This window comes from Haliotis rufescens, unplaced genomic scaffold (genome assembly GCF_023055435.1).
Source record: "Haliotis rufescens isolate VD_foot unplaced genomic scaffold, xgHalRufe1.0.p SCAF_8, whole genome shotgun sequence".
In the NCBI taxonomy this organism is placed as follows: Eukaryota; Metazoa; Mollusca; class Gastropoda; order Lepetellida; family Haliotidae; genus Haliotis; species Haliotis rufescens.
This window is the reverse complement of record NW_025964372.1, coordinates 34,249,368-34,273,015: the sequence shown is the minus strand read 5'-3', so window position 1 is coordinate 34,273,015 and position 23,648 is coordinate 34,249,368. Positions and strand designations below refer to the sequence as shown.

Here is a 23,648-nt window from a genome sequence, read left to right as displayed (position 1 = left end):
TCGTTTACTAAAAACACAGAACCTGAATTACTTCGTGATGAAAAATAACTGACGTGCATGTCAATCAACATAATATGCAATGATTATTGATTTGTCATAAGCAGTATGATGTGATAACAATATGTGCAGTTCAGTACAACCATGTATATAAGAAGTATTTTTAACTGATATTTTACTTTTAATTGATATATACAAGAATTCCAGTAGAAAGGGCATAGAAGGAGCTTTCATATGATATGTTTCATGCCTATGTGTCACAATATCATATTGTTGCCAAGATTCTACAAACATGTTTTCACCCTACATCAACCGATATACTATATCTATCGTCAACTCGTTCTCATAGAAATTCGTAGACAAAAAGAATTGTCTGACCCGTTTAAAACCTTCAGCTCTTAGCCTGTTGTTTTGTGAGGAAAATCAGAAGAACGAAGTCTTAAAATGATAGATATATGTCCTTTTGTAGAATCCTGTATATTATTATGTTTGAAGAGCCCCTTGTAACATGATCCATATTTTAGCCTCTGTAACCTTCATATAAATTATTCTAGTTAAATAAGTATGATAAATAATGCCGAGCTAGTATTGTCCCCAGCAACCTATGCTTGTCATTGGAGGCAAATTATTGGATCGGGTGGTTATTCTCGGTGACTTGGATAATTTGCGTGTCATCGTACACTGACGGCGTGGATCCCTGCTCACAATAGCAATAACTTGTTTGTCTGCTCCAGGGAGAAGGCAAATTTCAACATCTACTGTTAAAAACCGACTCAATGCAGCTCGCCTGAAAGCTAGGATTCCTGTCAAGCGGTGACCCTGACAGCATTCCGGAGGCGAAGATTGGGGTCGGCTCCACAACACTGGCGTTACACCATGTTTAAGGACGAATCAAGGTTTTGCCTCCGATTCACAGATCGCAAAAAACGTTGATGACGTTGCAGCGAGCGGTATTCGCAGCTCCCCTCATGGTTTATTCTCCCTGCAGTGTTTTATTGACGATAAACAACGACCACGAGTCGTATATTTCTTAAGTACAAGTGGCCACCAACCCTTCTCTGCATGAGTGCACAATATAGCCAGGTACACAAGTTGTGACTTACATTGTTGTGAAAACAATCTTCTCATATGATACCCTTTAAACAACTCTGCATGTAGTGAAGTTATTTTGAGGGATGAATTCGGGTCCATGTACATCCCGGTATATTGCGATGTTATTTTATGGAATGTTAATGTTTAATTACTCTATCCGAATGTTTAAAAGGAACATATATAAACCAGGAAAGTGAAATAAAGGTCATCGATACCCATATCAAGTCAGTGTGATTGAGAATACCCTTTACATGTGAAAAGCATGTATCCCGTTTTACACACAACTGAAACATGATGTAGGCAGTGGAAAGAGGATAGATTATATCGATGGCAGTTTCCTATTTATTTTATTTAAATTTACTTTGAAGCATAAACAGCGGAGTATTTTTCTACATATGCGATAATTTTCTCATGAATTGTATATGGATTTGTTCAAGCCAAGTTTTAGTAACCCTAATACGTCATTTATTTTCGAAATATAGTGACAAAATAGGCGAGAGTTTCTCTCTGCGCTAAGCCAACTGTGCGTGAAATATATCCACCGTTTTCATCATTGGAAGAACACCAAGACGTTGGACATTCTTAACCATTTTCTATCATTATCTTGTTTCCTTTCTCCAGGGGCCGGCAAAATTAAAACAAATTGTTTTTAGACGATTTAATGACAACAATGATCGAACGTTGAATAATAAATCCCTACTGTTTGACTCAATAAAGTCTGTAATGTTTAATTATCACAACAGCTAATGAGGCTTGTTGGGATGGATAACTGTTGTAGTGAGTTGATTAATCGTAGATATATGTATGTAGCAAATAGTTAAATAATCAACAGTGCATTAATTCATGTCTAATGTTAACATCACTTTCCCAGTTAAGAATGATATGTCGGTTATTCACATCTTTAAGTTGTGGGTTTTAAGGGTTTATTTGTTTCTATATTAACTGAATCCACACGGAAATTGTTGAAAAACGTATGAAAAGGTGATACTTTTTGTTGTTGGAATCTCACATAGTCACTGATTCAATCTCACTGTGAGAAATAATTTCTGTAATTTTCTGAAATTGTGTAGGTTTTTTAAATTTTTAACCGTCCATCTGGTTTGCCGTATATTTCACAGTGTTCGTGAATTTATGTTCATATTAACATGCGACTGATGATTTAATGACGAACTCATGTTAGGCACGGAACCATTCAGACCATTCAATAGTTAGAACATTATTGTTTCCTAATTGTAAGTAATTGATATTGTTACATCTATATTTAACTCTTAACTGTATTATATTTGCATGTGTTTAAATATGTACATGGAGAAGGCGGCAGTAAGTGTTGCTCTCGTGTCTTTTTGGACAATAAAATATGTCTAAACAAACACCCAAAGTGTCACAAAGAGTTGACCCAGTCCACACAAAGACTTAACCACTTTCTGTCTCTATGATTACAGTTACAACACTTTGCCAAACCTCACCCTATGATTACAGTTACAACACTCAGGGCCAAACCTCACCCTATGATTACAGTTACAACACTTAGCCAAACCTAACCCTATGATTACAGTTACAACACTTTGCCAAACCTAACTCTATGATTACAGTTACAACACTTTGCCAAACCTCACCCTATGATTACAGTTACAACACTCAGGGCCAAACCTCACCCTATGATTACAGTTACAACACTTAGCCAAACCTCACCCTATGATTACAGTTACAACACTTAGCCAAACCTCACCCTATGATTACAGTTACAACACTTTGCCAAACCTCACCCTATGATTACAGTTACAACACTTAGCCAAACCTCACCCTATGATTACAGTTACAACACTTTGCCAAACCTAACCCTATGATTACAGTTACAACACTTTGCCAAACCTAACCCTATGATTACAGTTACAACACTTAGCCAAACCTCACCCTATGATTACAGTTACAACACTTTGCCAAACCTCACCCTATGATTACAGATACAACACTTAGCCAAACCTAACCATTAACTTTCCATGTGTTATATGTGAGTTCACACTCCCAACGTACATAGCTAAGTTAAAGTTAAATTGCCAAAGAAAGAGTATTAATATATTTAATATAGACTTATATATCTATTTTAGACAGCTGCGCGATAATTTATTTGCTTGTAAGAGTTCATAGGTGTGTAACATACTGCGCCCAACATTATGGCTATTGATATCCTTCATTTGTAAATTTTGTTTTCAAGTTGTTGAACACTGAATACATTTTCTTTTATGTAAAATGACAGAACTAGAGAGACGAAGGAACGATACAGTTTGCAAGTGACACGTGACACGTTTATTTGCCTCTGAGGTGAGGTGAGGTGAAATTGGGTTTAACGTCGCGTCCAATATTATTGCACTTATATAGCGACGTGCACGTACGTGTATGTGTTTGTGTGGCTGCTTGTACTAGTCCGGACTGATGCAGAGTTATAGTGCTAGCTCACTGAGATACCATGCCGCAGTTTAACATGAATACCCCACTCAGACTCAGTATACTGACTCCGTGCCGACCAGCCCTTGTTTTAGCCCCTGAATGCCGATCGCCAGACAGGGTAACAACAAGTACCATTTTTTAACGTCTTTTCGTATGACGCGCCCGGGGATAGAACCCCGGACCTTCCGCTCTCCGGGCGGACGCTCTACCACTAGACCACGGAGGCGGCCCTTTTGCATCTGAGGCCACATGACCCATAGTCCTGCGTATACAAAAAGTGCAATGTTGATAATACACGTTCTTTTGATGATGAGTTGCATTTTCTCTCTGAAAGTCCTCATGTTCAGTCGAGTAGAGAATTGTTTTTGCCCCACTATTATTATACTAATCCTTCCATTGATAAGTTATCACAGCTTCTCTCATCAGCGAACCCTGCAGTTCCCACACATGCTGTTGTGTGATAAGAAAGCTGGTTACATTTTATGCACAATAAATCATGAGGGTTGCATGTGAGAAAACAGTTGTGGAAGCAGGATGTAACTGACGAAAGATAGTCCAGACTGAATGTACCATACATCCAAAAAATAGGTCGAGTCGACTGGATAGTCACATAAACAGTCTTCCTGGGAAATAGTTGACCATTTCGGAGGATATGTAAATTTTGCAGATACGCAGAAGATGCTTATCAATTTATACAAATAAGACCACTGCTGATTGGCTAGCAACATACACCTTGAAGTTGCAGGGTGGTTTGAGGGCGTTGATACCCGGATGCAGAACTACTATATAACTTGCTGGTGAGATCTGTTCGCTACTTCAGCTCTGGCAAGAGGCAAGATTCGACGAACGATCAACAAACCTTGGTAAGAAAGATTTTTCTTTATCCCTCTTTATTCCAGACTTATGAGTAAATGAGTTTGGTTTTACGCCACTTTTAGCAATATTTCAGCAATATCACCAGAAATGGGACACCAGTATTTGGCTTCACACATTGTACCCATGTCGGGAATCGAACCCGGGTCCTCGGCGTGACGAGCGACCGCTTTAACCACTAGGCTACCCGACCGCCCCTGTAGACTTATGAAGTAATCCTGTTGTGGACATTTGTTTCAAACGTCAAACTTTATTATCATCTACAATCCAATCTGAACGTATTTAGTTCACTTCAAACGATTGTTGTTATCACTGATTTTCACCCGAAAATAAAAAATAAAATATAAACATCAGTTTTCAGTTTGGTTAAGTTTGTAATAAAGGCACATACGTGTATGTTCAGGATTATTATTTTGTCTCCCAGTGTATTTTTCAAAAGCGCATTACCAATTCGTATGAGAAAATTGAGCCTCACTAATGTGCAGAGTGGCCAGTCAAATACATAAAGTGTCTCCCACAAGAAAGCTCATGCAAATCAGGACAGAGTTGTATTGCTCCTGACTAATCTAACATCGTTGTGACGCTTTCTGAAAGTTTTGATCTGTCTGTCTTCGTGAAATCTGTTGGATAAATGCTATAGAAAGTCTATTTTCCCGTTTACTTAAACATTTGAATAATCCGTGAAGAAGCAGTTCATCTGAAGTTAAATACCCAAACCAATACCAGTTAAATACCAGCTTTTTTCACAAAAGTTATTATCGTTGGTTACAAACCAAAAGATAGTTAGCCTTGGATAAATAATTGATGTGGATATTTAATAGGCACCGATATTGTAATTACAACGTCAAAATGGCACAGTAGGGACAGTTTTAACGTCTCATTCCTTACATTACTTTTGTACTCAAAAACACGTCAACTAGCACAGACTACTCTTGGTTAGCAAGTGGCATGGTCGGTCACCGTTGGCGGCGTCTGTGAACCAATGAAACATCCAGGCCGATTAAGATGAAAGTTGAAATATATTTTCCATTAATAATGACATCAAAGTGTGTTTCAATGCTTTTATTCATCCATTCATAAAATGTTTAAATAATACAAAAAACATAAATCTTCTGATCGAAAAATGGAAACTCGAAATGTTTATTAAATCATGATTTTGTTTGTTGTTTAACGCCGCATTAAGCAATATTACAGCTATATGACGGCTGTCTGTAAATAATCGAGTCTGGGCCAGACCATCCAGTGATTGGCTTCATGAGCATCGTTTCACACTATTGGGATACGATGACACGCATCAACCAAGTCAGCGAGCCTGACCATCCGATATCGTTAGTCGCCTCATTAAACAATCATTAAACACTGTGACTACATTTCAGCTTTGCTTGTGCTGGACATCGTTCTTGTCTGTCAATATCTGCTCAAACTGTTTCGTAGATCCGCAGTCCAAACGTCCAACAGTCCAATGACAGTGCCACGACAGGCTTTGTCGTCTGAAATGAAGCGTAACTGGTACTGATGTCATGTACCTTCATCTCCGCGTGTTATTTATCTTCTTGACACGTGTTTATTCTATCATGTTTTTTTTCAGGTTTGAAAGCTTCAAACATCTGCAGTTACAATGGTAAGATACCAGGTTCCCTCAACTTAGCCAGATTGTACTGACTAAGAGAAATCTCATGCGGCAATGGATCAGTCCTAATTATAATGTATAGTTACTTATTTATACTCACTTAATCAGCCTACAATGGGACAGGGGTGTGATTTACAGACACGATATACACGTATAACGGTTATAAGACAGAAGAGTGAACACAATGAATGAATGAATGAATGAATGAATGAATGAGATGTTTGTTTATAAATATATTTGGTAATTTCATTAATTTTTCATGCAATAAGAATATATGTTTATATTTAATTATTATGAATTAGTTCATCAATTAAACATTTTTATCGAGGAGACCTTTTCGTGAACACCTGGTGTCATCACTATTTGATAGTGATTCACAAAAAAGTGTTTATAATATAATCGGAATCGTACAATGGACTCTGCTTTTAGCAGACATTTCTTATGGTTATGGAAGGGCTTTGATGGGGTTTTTTATTTGAAGAACAATTACCCAAAGATCATAGATTCAGTGAAAATCCACTTGACGGTTTGCTTAGGTGAATTTTTAATTTTGATAACAAGGTAGACAACAAAGGGAATGACACATAATTCCTGATATGTGAAGCTACATTATGTTTGACATGATAATGTGCTGTGTCATGTCTGCAAGAAGTGTTCATAATGTCATCTGAAATACCCGTCGATAGATAGTAAGTGAATGTTGTTTACCGCAGTTGTCAGGACAGTTGCAGCTCTGTCACGGCAGTCTGTCAATACTCGAATCTAGACAAGGCAACCCAGTGACTGAAAGCATGAGCATCGATCCATGTCATTGGGTCCACACAGTTAACAGCCTGTAGACAGTTTTGTATGCTTGTAATTTACATAGTCGATTGTCTACTTTTTCAACCCATGATTTATTTATTTCAGAGCAAGACTCAGCCTCAAGTCAATGTTATCTTGTACAGCGATCTCAACTGTAAAGACGAATGTGTAACAGTCCATGCATCCCTCCCAAGTCTTGACGACTTTGCTAACAAGGCTCAATCAGCTATGGTAATCTCTGGAAGGTAAGTAGATTCTTTTCATTAGATTAACCTAGTATGTGTCAACATATATTCTGGTTTCAGGTTGGGGTTCCGTGAGTAGTGATAGTATTACCTTTGAAACACCAGCAGAAACAAAGACAACTCTGGGCTATGTCAGGCATAGGGCGAGTAATGGATCAGAATAATCTTCTTTATCAACCCACAGTGGTGTGTATAGAATACTGTAAGGGACATTCTCGCGATCTCGCATTCTCGCGATCTCGACCTTTGGAAACGAGCCAAAAATGCCCAACACACGAGAATGCGAGAATGTCCCTTACAGTATTCCATATGTATGACTTCATCGTGGAAACATACTGGTGTTCTCAAGATTCCTACCTTCTTAATTTCAGGTGGGACCTCGTAAGCAGTGACGGAAAGTATCGCATAGACGAAGATACCGGACGGTATAGTGACCTTGGTTCTTTCAATCAAAGGACAATCTCCATCAGACGAGTATAAGGTATTTTAATTTTCTTGAAACTTTCATTTTTTCTTACATTTCCATGAATATCGATAAGTGCATTGCACTTCCGAAATTCCAGTCCACCGCAATCATCAAACTGGCACTATGTACCATTGGTTGTCGTAAACTACGACACAGTCGGCTGGAAAACCCGAGGTGTTAAAAATGGATAAAAACTTTGATCAATGATCACAGAATTCACTACTGATTGATCTGCGTTTCAGCTTGCCTGGAACCAGTATTCATGTGGTAGTTTATATATACATTACATGACAGTAATCAGTATCAATGGTGCATTTTAATTGCTAGTCGCAGATTAAGTACATGTATGCCCGCAAGATATATTTTACGTCCGTTTCCTAGCGCCCATGTAAATGTATTCCATGTTTTTACCTGCAGGCGCTGTTGCAATGAAGCGGCCCATTCCAAAGAAGGATGGATTGGATAAGAGCTGACTTAGCAGCCACCTGATAATCGCGGCTTAATGCTTTTTCCTTTTTATACTCCAGATTACCTTGCTAGTATTGGCCAATATTCAGATTTACTTTAGTGGGCTTGTTTGGGATTTGGGCAGGGGTGGAGACGGGGGAACACTGTTAGGGACACTCTCACTACCTTTTTGAGTTGGATCTTGAATTCAAAATCATATACCATAATATAATTAACCCTAGAATTATAACCCCGATTATGTTGTCGGTAATGTCACAATGAAATTCTTCAAATCAGAAAATACAATGCAGAAGATATATTTCTTTTTCTATTCTGTTGTACTACGTGTAACACCAGCATTTCTATGTGTACGCCTTGCATCAAATATCCTGCTATGATCCGTGTATATTGATTTTGAACAATGACCACTCAAAAGATGCATTTGAAATTTTGTTGTTGCAAATTAGTCTAAACCTGAAGTAGTTGTACTAAAGTTTCAACATATGTCAATATCAGGTTTAATTAGGAACAGTTCGTTGTTATTGCACTCCTACTATTTTAATGCTAAAGAAATATCTTCTCTCAATTAGTTTCGTAAAGGGCTTTGCGGTTTAATATGTCACTTGACACCGAATGGATTCAGGAACTGAGATAAACTAATTTTATGCTATGACTCGGCCATATTTCGTTGTTGAAAATAAATATTTCATGAAATATTAACCATTTCTTTTGTATTTGTATTCGTGTATATCAAGTATGACAGTACAGTAAACTACAGTTATAACGAACTCAAAGGGACCACTAATTTTAGTTCGTTATATTCGCCAGTTCGTTATAAGCGTATTCGTTATAAACGTAGTTTACTGTATATGTGTTTGATGCATTTGAGCACACATCTTGGTCTTCTGTTAACATGCATATGCAGCAACGAATGTACAGGATTTTACGAGTTAGCTGTACCTTTAGTTTCCTGAGCGTTGTTTTCTTTTAGCCATGCTCTTTGGCTAGTTCAACTGGGGGCGGTCGGGTAGCCTAGTGGTTAAAGCGTTCGATCGTCACGCCGAAGACCCGGGGTCGATTCCCGACATGGGTACAATGTGTGAAGCCCATTTCTGGTGTCCCCCGCCGTGATATTGCTGGAATATTGCTAAAAGTGGCGTAAATCCATACTCACTCACTCACTAGTTCAACTGTTCTATTGCATTGTGTCGGTACGTCAACACTTGTCACAAACAATTACAGATAACGTCCACTGTTTATGTCGTCACAGACTCAACAATGAGCTTCACTAATTGTCTCCACTTGTATTTGGCAACCCTCATTTTCCCAGAGGAATAGATATATGATACAGAAACACATACTTTCAACTTGGAGTTCTGGATTATCTGTCCTTCGTGAAATAAGGCTCAGATTACTAGGTAAATAATTCGGTTAATCCTTCATTCCTCGTTGCTCGTAGGTTATTCTCGAACCGGGGGGCATGGGTGGCCCCGTCGTCTAAGGCGCCGCGATTCGCTGTGCAGAATTGCGTCCCTTGGGCACGCCAGAAACCTATGATTGTGGGTTCGAATCCCGGTTCGCACCGATTATGTTTCTAGGTTTGTCAGCACCATACCCATGCTCGTGGGTTTCAACGAAGTGGTAAACGTCTGAGACCTGCATCACTTCGGGCTTTCCTCCCACATTAAACTGACACGTCGTGATATAACTGGAATATTGTTACAAGCGGCGTTACACCCAACTCTCTCACGATTCTCGAACTATACACCAAGGTTGACGTCATTAAGTATTCACAAGTTACAGAGACACAATGAGACAGGTGACAAGGTACAGTGAAATATATCTGCGTGTCAAGATCTACGTTTTGCACGCGGACTCTTAATATGTCGGGGCGGTCGGGTAGCCTAGTGGTTAAAGCGTTCGCTCGCCACGCCGAAGACCCGGGTTCGATTCCCGACATGTGACAACAGCTCCAATTGTGACATGACAAGCATATGACGTCATATCGAACATTATATTACCCGCCCAGGTACCCATGTCACAAATCCTACTAAGCTCTACGATTGTTGTCAGCCAGTGTTAGAGCTGCAACTCACGGTTGCCACCAACCCAGACAATGTTTGCCAATGAGTGAGTGGCCAAGGCTGTGTCGGACAGTGGAGACCTTTTGCAAGGCTCTCAGCCAGGGAAGCTGGACTAACTTAGAGTAGCACATGGGACAGACATAATGTACTTCTTTACTCGCTGAGTGGGCAGAGGGATAGGAGCAAAATAACACAATAAATGGAATCCCCATACATTAACTAGATATTGAATGTTCATGTAAGGTCAATACACTTACCGGTACTAGGAGCATATATACTACTCAAAAGAAGTTAAGGATCACATGCCATGACAGATTAACATTACCAATATGAAAAAAATCGGGTGATCCTTAACTTCTTTTGAGTAGTATATGTTGGAAATATCCCTGTGTATACAGTCTTGACGTACTATCTTCAACTACACAGAGCGTTACTGGTACTTTATTTCACTGCCATTTATTTCCTTAGTATATCGACCCGTGAAGATTCCGGGGTAGAATAGGTCTTCAGCAACCCATGCTTGCCGTAAAAGGCGACTATGCTTGTCCTACAAGGCGACTAACGGGATCGGGTGGTCAGGCTCGCTGACTTGGTTGATGCATGTCATCGATCCAGATTGCGTGGATCGATGCTCATGATATCAATCATCGGATTATCTGGTCCAGACTCGATTATTTACAGACCGCCGTCATATAGCTGGAATATTGCTGAGTGCGGCGTTAAACAACAAACCAACCAACGTTACATGGGCGCTAGGAAACGGACGGAAAATATATCTTGCGGGCATACATGTACTTAATCTTGTAAAATAGGTTCCTCAAAGCAGTGTGGCCCATCAGCGCCTCTGTGAGCCTGGTGGCTCATTCGCTAGACTTCAGATAGGAAGGATGCAGGTTCCATCAACTAAAATATAAAGAAGACATTTGTTGTCTTCAGCGAGGAAAATTCTTGGAATGTCCCCGGTAGAGAAGGATATTCTGTAGAAAGTCCCTCCTTAGAGGTTATTCTGCGAAATGTGTGAGTGAGTGAGTTGGATTTAACGCCCCATTGATTAGTACTCCAGTCATATCACGGCGTGTCAGCTTGATGTTGGAGGGAAATCTGAAGTGATGCAATTCGCAGACGTTTACAACTTTAGTGAAACACACGAACACGGGTATGGTTCTGTCATACCTAGGAACATAATCGTGGTGAACCGGGATTCCAACCCACAAACATAAGTTTCAGACGAGCAACCAAAGATACGTTAGGCCTATCTTGACTTAAACAGTCCATAATCGACAAGGAAAGGTGCGTTTGGCCTATTTTGATCAGTTCATAATTAACAAACAAAGAAACGTTTGATCTATATTGGCCTAATCAGTTCATAATTAACAAACAAAGAAACGTTTGATCTATATTGGCCTAATCAGTCCATAATTAACAAAAAAAGATACGTTTGATCTATATTGGCCTAATCAGTTCATAATTCACAAACAAAGATACGTTTGATCTATATTGGCCTAATCAGTCCATAATTAACAAAAAAAGATACGTTTGATCTATATTGGCCTAATCAGTCCATAATTAACAAACAAAGAAACGTTTGGTTTATATTGACGATAACGTTATTGATCAAAATGGGGGTGAAATGTGTCCATTTCATTTATTGTATGACTCTAATTTCTTCACCGGACCTGCATGTTCAAAATAATTCTAAAGCATTCCTTTCTAAGAAAAGTGAGTGAGTGAGTGAGTATGGTTTTACGCCGCTTTTAGCAATATTCCAGCAATATCACGGCGGTGGACACCAGAAATGGGCTTCACACATTGTACCCATGTCGGGAATCGAACGCGGGTCTTCGGCGTGACGAGTGAACGCTTTAACCACTAGGCTACCCGACCGCCCCTCTTTGAAAAGAAACCTTCAACATGACATATCTTGTTCAAATCTGTCCATATGATTTTATTTTAATGTTCAACGAATTGTTTCCGTAACACCAAAACTCAACTTCAGATGAGTGTAAGTTATACATATGGCTGCTCCATTTATAACCTTCGTTTAGTGAGTCTGACAAGAAACGGGATATGAGCATAAATTGTACTCAGAAAAGTGAGTTGAAATGGGTTTTAACGTCGCGTCCAAGATTATTATTATTACTGCGACGTGCATGCAAGTGTGTGTGTGGGGACTGATTGCCGATTTCATAGCTATCCCACTGAGATACCATGCCGCAGTTTAACACGAATACCCGACTCTAAACTGACTCCAAGCCGACCAGTCCTTGTTTAAGACCCTTTATTCCGAGCGCCAGGCAGGGTAACAACAAGTACCATCTTTATACGTCTTTTTGGTATAACTTGGCCGCGGATCGAACCCCAGACCGCTGTACCACAAGACACAGGAGACGTTCGAAAGGTTTTATAAACTCGTACATCCTTGACATCACAAACTCGGCGGTAACACGACCAGGGCCCACTTTCACAAAGCGATCTTAGCGCTGAGACTGTTGCCTACGTTAAAGTATAGGAATTACGATCATCTTAGCGCTATTGTCTTTGTGCAAGTGGGCCCATGATCATAGGCTCGTTACATAAAGTTACCGTAGCTCTACTCAACACAAACACACATGGGGGTCACACATTTATATGTCCACATAAATGCACAGCAACCTGCAAAGCGTAAGTTTTCTTTTAAATAAAAGCTACACAACCCTTTCCCTATTCCTAAGAAATCACGATTTGTACGATTCCGACTATTTCGTGAGCATGTGTTTATGAAACATCTATTAAATAGTGATACCACCTAGAGTTCACGAAACTGTGAACGTGTCGGCCCCACCGGTGCCACAAACACCTGACAAAAACACGGGAAGATATGACACAAGTCAAAACAGGGAATTGCAAAACCTGGCAATGGGCACTTCTGACTGACGTCATCGAAATCTTCCTTTTTTTCGACCAATCAGGGCGATTGTTTCGTCCAGTGGCGACATATGGATGGATATTCCAGCTTCTATTCGGTTTCCGCACCTGTACAATTCCTACATTCCATCAAATATGTATCACAGGTAACGATGGTAAATGCGCAACACACGTGTAGATTGAACTTGTATTCATTTTATTTACCAGGTAACATAGCATAAGCGAAAAGGGACATACCGCCATAGGCACTCTCAATATCTTTGCATAGGTGATGAGTGAGTGAGATGAAAAACCCATGTTTTTTCTCTTGAGGCTATTAATAATAGCTTTCAGCCTAAACACAAGTACACTGATTCTATAGGTCAACTTTTAATTCCCTGAATTGTTTGACAGGCATTTCTTAGAAGTTGACGGTTGACAAAGTAGACATAATGTATATATAAAAAGTTCTTTATTCTACTGTAATTTGATTTGATATAGATCCTTATACCCTTGGCAAGGAAGACTGAACAATGAACCTGCTACATAATTTGTATATATGGTAGGTGGAGGATTACTTGATGTAGGTGGAGCTTCAAACTTGATAGAACGAAATTGATTGACAGTTTTCTTCAATAATTGCACCGGTCATGTCTTGTGCAGGGCCCATTTTAAACAGATACAACTATAAGGAAAAAAGAAATAAGCAATGTCACAAATCATTACTAATTTACAAGGAACAGATTATGATTACACCGAAACATATTCCCGTATTTTAACGAAGCCAGCTCTGACACACACGTCAACATGAACTTTACCACTGCACAAAATTTACATTTGTTACAACATGTTGCTATTTATTATTTATTCCTTGTAGTTTATATATTTTGTTCATAATTCCAAATTTTATTGGCCCTATACACCATACAAATAAAACTGCAGCTCTAGTTGACGGCATGTGCTTTGCCTTGCACAAACATTTCACGGATGGATAACGAGGACAAACCGTCGCATACATAAAAGAACTAAGGTTGACATTTTCACAAAGTCAATCATAGTCAGAATGTGCGTATTTGCCGAACGAAGTAAATGTCGCCTCTTCCAACAACATAGTCGCCTTTTACAGCATTTGGGTTGCTGAAGACCTATTCTACCCTGGATCTTCACGGGTCGTATTGATAGGAAGAGCATTGCGTCTTTAGAGGCGTATAAACTGTTATTGGTGTAACTGTAGAGACATAAGACGAGTTCTATGGATGAACAACTTCTTTATTACAATAGGTGCGACGTTTCGGTGTAGATCCCAACACCTTTATCAAGCAAGTGATGACATCTGTAGAGACATCGTTATCTGTGACCATAGCGAGGATGGAAGTGTAAGAAATGTCAACAACCCGAAGTGGTGGTGGTGGAATTGGGTTTAACGTCGCGTCCAAGATTATTGCACTTATATAGCGACGTGCATGTACGTGTGTGTGTGTTTGTGTGGCTGCTTGTATTAGTCCGGACTGATGCCGATTTATAGTGCCGCAGTTTAACATGAATACCCCACTCAGATACAGTAAACTGATTCCGTGCCGACCAATCCTTGCTTTAGCCCTTAATGCCGAGCGCCAGACAAGGTAACAACAAGTACCATCTTTTAACGTCGTTTGGTATGACGCGGCCGGGGATCGAACCCCGGACTTTCCGCTCTCCGGGCGGACGCTCTACCACTAGACCACGGAGGCGGTCCAACAACCCGTAGGCTCGGCTAGATTACACTGTGGCATCGTCGCGATGAGATCGAGAAACTAGGACTAATACATTATCTCCACAAGCTCAGGCACGTTCGATCTTGCGCATGTATCACGAATCCCAACTTTATGGATTATGGACTGGTATGTTTCCCTCTTAAACGAGACGACCGCCTCCGTGGTCTAGTGGTAGAGCGTCCGCCCGGAGAGCGGAAGGTCCGGGGTTCGATCCCTGGCCGCGTCATACTAAAAGACGTTAAAAGATGGTACTTGTTGTTACCCTGTCTGGCGCTCGGCATTAAGGTGTTAACGCAAGGACTGGTCGGCTCGGAGTCAGTATACTGTGTCTGAGTGGGGTATTCATTTTAAACTGCGTCATGGTATCTCAGTGAGCTAGCACTATAAATCGGCATCAGTCCGGACTAGTACAAGCAGCCACACACACACGTACATGCACGTCGCTATATAAGTGCAATAATCTTGGACGCGACGTTAAACCCAATTTCACCTCACCTTTAACGAGACCTTATCAAATATATCGGAAGGTCGACCACATTCGGCCTTGTACATCTATCACGAATCACAACTTGTTGGGCAATTACTGGCTATGTTTCACTGTGAAAAGAGGACCTTATAAAATATATCGGCAAGGTCGACCACATTCGAGCTTGCACATGTATCACGAATTAATTTAATTTTCTGGTAGACGAAATGAGCGTAACATGATATTTCACTCGACACATGAAATATCCCCTGTTTATAATGTGATCCTTAAACTTGTCACCATTGCCTGTTTTGATTGGTTATAACGTGATCACGGTTTGTTTGTCCGTCAAAGTTATAACCCAGTATGAAATTCTAATTACCATCAGATAGTCATTGTCCTTTCGCCTTGGCTATCGCCGTCCTGTTTAAATAGAGAGGAATGTTATTTGTTTCGTTTATGCGTTAATATCAAATACTATCACAATCATACCAAAAATACGTTAAAAGATGGTACTTGTTATTACCCTGTCTAGCGATCGGCGTTTAGGGGCTAAAGCAAGGGCTGGTCGTCTCGGAGTCAGATTACTGTGTCTGAGTGGAGTATTCCTGCTAAATTGCCGCAGGGTATCTCAGTGTGCTAGCATTAAAAATCGACATTCGGCATAAATCAGTCCGGACGAGTACAAACAGCCACAGCCACAGCCACAGCCACAGCGACACACACAGTCACACACACACACACACACACACACACACACACACACACACACACACACACACACACACACACACACACACACACACACACACACACACACACACACGCACGCGTGAATGCACGCGTGAATAATCTTGGACGCCATTTCACCTCACCTCAACAGCTATGCTTCTTTTTTCTATTATGACCTGTACGGAGTCTCAATCAACACGAAAAGGCCAATTTCAGGACGTTTGGAATAGTGTTAGTATTAATGTAAAATCTCATATTCCAATTATTCCAAATCAGTTGGGTATACATGTACATGTAATGTATAATTATATATGTATTGTATCTGTATTTTTTGCATGTATGTGTAGATTGGGAATAGAATGGGTCTTCACCAACCCATGCTTGCCGTAAAAGGCGACTGTGCTTGTCGTAAGAGGCGACTAACGGGATCGGGTGGTCAGGCTCGCTGACTTGGCTGCTGCATGTCATCGATCCCAAATGCCTGGATCGATGCTCACAATATCAACCACTGGATTGTCTGATCCAAACTCGATTATTTACAGACCGCCGTCATATAACTGGAATATTGCTGAGTGCGGCGTTAAACATCAAACCAAACCAACCATACCCATTCATTATCCTGGCAGGTATATTATGTCGTGTATACCAAGGAGTAGCGACACAAAACCAGTTGATGACATTTTACATTTGTGCGTATACCATTTGGAATAGTTTGGACAGTGTAATATTTCAAAGGTTTGAAATGAACATTTCACTTAAATTTACAGGTACATAGATTGAAAGGAAATAGGAAATATCAAATGTTTTACGCACGTTTGGCATACATGAGATAAGTACGTTTGAAATACTTAGAAAAATACAAACCAAACCAATGAGTTGTGCGTCATTCTATTTCCTTTCATTAGGACATAGACGTCAATGTTCAATCAAAACATATGGAATACATTGCAAATATAAGGACACGTCGCTAAGTTTATGTCTGTTGGCATCCCTGTGGAGTCTAGACAAAGTCACATCCCGTTAAGTTGGACAAAGGAAACTAAAATGTCAAGTGGTTTTTCATTAAAAGGATGAAGTTCCCACAATTATATCTCATGTAATGGCCTTCTCCAAACTGGTCAAACTAGTTCCTAACTTGTAGATTACATCTGTAAGATAACTAACTGAAAGGTCCTTGGATTGGTAAATAAATGCGACAAAACCCTTTCCATTTTCATAAAAGTGAGTGAGTGAGTATGGTTTTACGTCGCATTTATCAATATTCCAGCAATTTAACGACGGGGGACACCAGAAATGGGCTTCACACATTGTACCCATGTCGGGAATCGAACCCGGGTCTTCGGTGTGACGAGCGAACGCTTTAACCACTTGGCTACCCGACCGCCCCCATTTTCATAAGAAATCTCTGCAAAAAAAAGTCAATTATACGACTCCGACTATATCATGAGAACGTGTTTATGGATTACTATCAAATAGTAATGATACCAGGTGTTCACGAAAAGGTGAGCCTAGCCCACGGGAGCCAAACGTCACAAACACACACAAAGGCAAGTCAATTGTTCATCTGAAAAAATACTGGAAAATATGGTACAAGTCAAAGTAGGTAATTGCATCGGATATAATTTTTGTCACTGATGCGTCAAATTTGGAAATGTCCTCCACATGACTACCATAAAAAATTTGAAAGTTTTACTGAGGCCTTGAATGTTGTAACGGTGATCAAACAAGTTCTGAACAAGAGTTGCATGACGCTCTTTGAAATCTTGGTAGAAAGAGCATGCTCGATTGTGAAATGTAGACACCAAGGGATCGAACTTTTAATGTAAACAGTCGCGTGATGCGTTCATAATGTTTAAATAAAGCCGGTTACAAGCTCATTAACCCTCATCATTATGTAAACTTGAAAACTAACACTATTAACTGCTATTGTATATCCGTGTGGCAGAAAACCCACAAGACTGGTGTTTGTCGAAAATGGTCATTAACTATTCATATATTATTAAGATAAAATGGCAATCTGTGTTCACCCTGTGGTGGGTGGGCTGGGGAAAAGCATGGTGGACAAGCAAAACTACATGGCGCTAGCTCAGGGACAAACTAGGGGCGCTCGGGTAGCCTAGTGGTTAAAGCGTTCGCTTGTCACGCCGAGGAGACGGGTTCGATTCCCAACACGGGTAGAATGTGTGAAGCCCATTTCTGGTGTCCTCCACCGTGATATTGTTGGAATATTGCGAAAAGCGGCGTAAAACCATACTCACTCACTCCCCACTAGGGACAAAATAAAACACAACATTGGAAGTTATTCCCCGTGCATCCCCTCAAACCAGAAATCCATTTAGGCTATTCAAAATAACCTGTTGACGATAGAGCATAGAGTACAGGAAAAACGCATACAGTTTCAAACAATCTTGCATCAAATGCGATTTTAGGCTTGAATCAAAATATGGTGTGCAGATCCATTGAATATTGATAATATTATTATTCCAAATGCGTTTTGGAAAGATGCACTGAAAACGGGGTCAATATACTTGAATAATTCCGTATGCATATTTGTTTAGCAGTGTAACTCATAACCCATGCTGAGGAAATTTGTATGTTACAGCTGGCGAATTGCAGTACATGCAGTACGATGTGACACCAATTCTCCAAAGACTAAAATGAAAATATCAACTGAGATACATTTAAGTCCTAGTGCCTGCCCTTTCGTCTGACTACCTGGTGCAGTACCACCTTTTCTGGAATCAACATACATGTAACGTGGTTTTTAATATTTAATGGTTGGTTTGGGTTGTTTCCTGTTATATATATACATACAGAATAAACACCCGAGAGGAAGTGTTTTATCTCATTTAGAAACCGAAAGAAAAATCTGAAACAAAATTTAGCAACAACTTTATTTTTCAAACACTCTTTCCATGAACCTTAGGAAACCTTAGAATGTATATAATATCGTATTGGCGTACATAATTTTAAATGCATTGTGATTTATGAGCGCATCTGTAGCCTGGTGATCTAGCATCAACAGTAGTGTGTGTGTGTGTGTGTGTGTGTGTGTGTGTGTGTGTGTGTGTGTGTGTTGATAAGTCACAAGTTGTGATGTTTCAACCAATATTCCTTTTCATCTTATCTCCGAGTATTATGTTCCCGAGTATTTCTCAGCTGAACAATATACTTGCCTTTGCATGTGTTTGTGACGGGTGCCACCTGTAGGGGAGTACACGCTCACCTTTTCCCCGAACATCTGGTGTCATCACTATATGATAGTGATTCATATACACATGTTCATGACATAGTCGGAATGGTACACCCGACTTTCTATTGAATATGGAAAGGATTTTGTCGCTTTTATTATAATAAACGGTTCCCCTCGCTTTGGCAGCGAGCGCTTCAGAAACAATGTCTTGCATATTCCAAATTGCCGTTTCAGTTTCACGCAGTTCGGTGCAGCATTGAATATTCGTAAAGATCGACGTCAAGTCAAGGGAGCAGTTATTGTGCAAAGGCGAATTATTGACATCGCACATTTAATTTATTGCTGTCTGAAATTCACCATTATTTTATATCACAAATTGAATAATTGATAAAACAAATTCGATTGTAATACATGTATATCCCAAAACGGATTTTTGATATCACAAAACTGAATTGATGATATCAGTTATTATTCCATGATATCAATAAAAAAAGATTATGATAGCATTTATTCGAATTTGTGATATCAATAATTCATGATGTATAAACTAGTCTCTGGCTGTATTTAATAAAATCTCAAATAAATAAAACGGCGCCTCATAGATGTTATATAAAGGACACAACACGTGTTTACTGAAAAGCGATGTCAGTTCTTATTGAACAAGGTTAAATCCTGAAAGCATATACAATTTATTTGTTACATCTAACCTTCATTGATGTATTCATTGTAATATGTCCTATGTGTAATGGAGCGGTATTAACATAAGCGCTTCGCTTGTTTACCAATCCATTTTCACACAACAATAGAGATCCGTCTTTCCACTGTAAACGGTCACTCTGTAGGCTCTCACATATACTAAAAGGAAGCTATCTACCAGGACATGAAATGCATGCATAATGACAAACATCCTTTCGCTCGATGTGAGTAAGAAATCCTGAAGATATAACACTTGACATACAAGATAAAGGATGTCCTGAAACTGCGACGTGGCTTAGGCTAAAATAGATAATTTGGGAAGGCGTGTTATGTGAATCAACCTACCTAGATTGGCAAACGATGATATATATCTTACGTATTTTTTACACAACAGTTAAGAATATACTTACTTTTATCTTTCGTAATGGATGGACAAAATGATTTCAAACTGCATGTCATCCAAATTTTAAAAACGACAAGCTGCTCAATCAATTAGGCCCTATAATGTTTCATACGTTGTACTCGTAGTTAAAGGGAGACCACTCTCACTCTCTTTATGGGATCCACTGGAACCATATTTACCTGCCCTTTATTCGAATGCGCTAAGCGGCTCCATTCGCTTGTAACAATTGCCTATTGTCACTGTTGGAACAGCACTAATACTGTTGAACAAGGGTTTTAATTCAAGCATTGTTCTCGTTCCCCGAGGTTTCTACAATCCATCTTCGGATCTTGATTATTTAGTTGTTTTTTACAAATACTGTTCTTTAACTAATGTACAGAAATACAGATGTATAATGTCGAACAAAGCATGCGTTTCAACGTCACCAAAACCTATCATATGCTATCTCGTCGTCGCGCATTAATGTATTATTGATGGAAATGTATATCTAGTGCCTTATAGATTTGGTGAATTTTAAACATCCCTATTTTAAACTTTCATGTTCAGAGAGCCTCTGGCTGCGTACATTTGTATATGTTTTAACTTACTTACTTACTTACTTACTTTGGAGATTTAACGTGCGCTTTCCGACTGATGCGTGTTTCGCACACGGGCCCGGCCAGGCCATTTAATGTGTTTCCGAAAGGGGCGAAAGTGGTGTGTGCAACCCAAGAGGGGGCTTTAGGGGTTGCTTATATAGAATTTGGGGATTTTGAGATTTGGAATAGATGCCGATGGGATTGGGGAGGAGAACTAAGGGAGCTGGGTATGGTGGATGTTTGTTTGTTTATGTAATTTTGATTTGGTAGATTATATTGTTTTTAGATGCGTTTTATTAGTTCCGTTTTGATTAAGAATACGCCTAAGGCCTTGAAGTTTTCTAGTTTATTTTGTGGGTTTAGTATTGCTTCTAGAGTGAGAGCCTTGTTTAGATTGAGGGTGGTTTGTAATGCGGTTCGATGTGTTAGGTAGTGTGTGCAGTGGATGCGTGCGTGTTCTGGGTTTTTTAGTTGTTTGCAGTGTGGTCAGTTACCTGTAGTATGTTTTTAAAAAAAAATTAGGTGGTTATTTAGGTTGGTATGTCCTGTTTGGAGTTAAGTGATTACTCTGTCGATTTTTTTTGATGGATGGAGAATTTTTGGTTTGGTTAGTGGTTTGCTGAGTACTTTTTTGATTCGGCTATTTGAGTTTAGATATAGGTTATGCCATTTTTTGGTGATTTTTTGCTTGTTTACGCTTTTAATTTCTGATTTTGAGATGGGTAAGTTTAAGCTTATTTCTGGGATTTTGAGGGATAGTTTAGCTGCCTTATCGGCGTTTTCATTACCGTATATTCCTACGTGGGCGGGTATCCACAAGAAGGTTATTTGTTTGCCTGCCTTAGTTAGGTCGTTGGAGCTTTTAAGTATTTGATTTATTAATTTAGGTCGGTTTGTTTTATTTTGATATGAGTCATCTGTAAAGAAGAAAGAGGTTGTTATTCATAAACAAGTGTCAGGTATTCACCATCTGTCATGTTTCGTTTATAGTATACGCGCCGGAAGTGGAGAGTTATCAGGGGTGACAACTATATCGATTTTTCCTTAAGGGTGACTCATAGACCCTATAAGTTAAAGGGGAAGTGTACACGCAAAAATCACTTTCTTTCTTTTTCTATACAAAACGCAATTTTAGAATTAATTAGTATCTGTGTTTGAAAATATACACTCATTTTTTTCACAGTGAAAGTAGGAAGCTCACAATAGTGTGAAAATGATATGCCGTTATGAGGCCTTCGTTTTTCGAGCTAAACAGGCCTGAGTTATCCCCCTTAGATTATGACGTAATTGGTGCCAATTCAACTGGGTCCCTGTCTATTCTCAACGCAAAAGATATCAAGTACCAGTTTGCGGTAAAACAACATGGCCTACGACACACTCCGGCGCAGTGGTGACTCAGCATAACACTATGCTGGCTGGCATCTGAGACGCTAGAATCACACACCTAGACCTACACCACGTGAAGCGGCTCTAACAAAGCATGATGACGTCATAATGTTTATCAATTGGCACCAATGACGTCATATTGCAAGGGGCACAAGCCATGGTGTTTTTGTTGTGGAAATAGAACACTTGGTAAATGTGAAAAATATAAATCGTTTTAATGCGAAAAATATGTTAATTAATTGTGATATTTTTATATTTTTGTCTATGACACTTCTAGGTTAACACTTTTAATGTGGAAAAAGTACAAGAAAAAAAGGTTAATTTCCGTGTGAACTTGCCCTTTAACTGCCCTTGACAAGAAAAGGTTACAGTCATCGCGATAACATAGAAAGACGCTGCTAGTGTTTCAACCGAAATAAACGAAACATGTTTGTTGTTCCCCGTAAGATTTTTGGAATGATCGTTAAGCTATCATCTGTTATCTGGCTCGCTGTTAAAAATAAGGTAAAAGGTAAAAACGATGTTTGTGCGGTTTTGCGAGGATCTGTTATTAGTGTTTTCAAAGTGCAAATGGAAGCCAGTGAAAGTTTTGTGGTCAGAAATGATACAGTAGCGCCACACTATCTTAAGGATAAATTTGATATTGTAAAAATGAAGAATTTGTATCTTTTGATATAATTGTCCAACTGAATTGTGGATAAGTGCGGATATAAGAAGTGTTGATATACGGAAACATTCTTTCAGGTACCTTTCAGAGAAGATAGACCACCACGCGGTGCCACGAAGCAGCCTAAAAATCAAATAATGAACAAATTACATTTAGCTTGGGCGAGCGAGTGCGGTTTTATCAATATTCCAGCAATATCACGACGTGGGACACCAGAAATGGGCTGCACACATTGTAGCCATGTGGGGAATCGAACATGTGACGAGCGAACGCCTTAACCACTAGGCTATCCCACCGCCCACATTTAGCTTGGCTTGAAGCGATACGGATACATGTGAGGTGAAATGGGATTTAACGTTGCGTCCAAGAGGTGAAAGGTTATGGGTATGCATCTGTGCATGTGTATAGATAGATATCTTTCACATTTACTTTGTCTGCATTTGCGTAATTCAACGTTTGTATGAGTTCGAGTTTTACTGAAGTGCAATCAATAACTGTTCTACACACTATTTTCAACATAGAACATAATCTAAACAGAACACCAGGATGGAAGATAAATAAATTCCAATGATTGTAGCAGATTGAAAATGTCTAAAACTATAAACGATGCCCTACATATTGGGGGTGGTCGGGTAGCCTAGTGATTAAAGCGTTCGCTCGTCACGCCAAAGACCCGGGTTCGATTCCCGACATGGGTATAATGTGTGAAGCTCATTTCTGGTGTCCCCCGCCGCGATATTGCTGGAATATTGCTTAAAGCGGCATCAAACCATACTCACTCACTCACTCCCTACACATTGTGAC

At 39.6% G+C, this 23,648-nt stretch overlaps 1 long non-coding RNA gene across 2 annotated transcripts; it reads left to right on the top strand.

The window, feature by feature from the left end:
* Positions 1-1,055: 1,055 nt before the first annotated feature.
* Positions 1,056-8,722, top strand: LOC124141832. Of its 2 annotated transcripts, none has more exons than XR_006862080.2 (6): positions 1,056-1,080; positions 4,277-4,400; positions 5,999-6,031; positions 6,950-7,089; positions 7,461-7,570; positions 7,973-8,722. It is a non-coding gene; the product is annotated as an uncharacterized LOC124141832 (long non-coding RNA). The 2 variants fall into 2 exon arrangements; XR_006862081.2 differs by having other exon boundaries at positions 1,066-1,080; positions 4,283-4,400.
* The last annotated feature ends 14,926 nt before the right edge of the window (positions 8,723-23,648 follow it).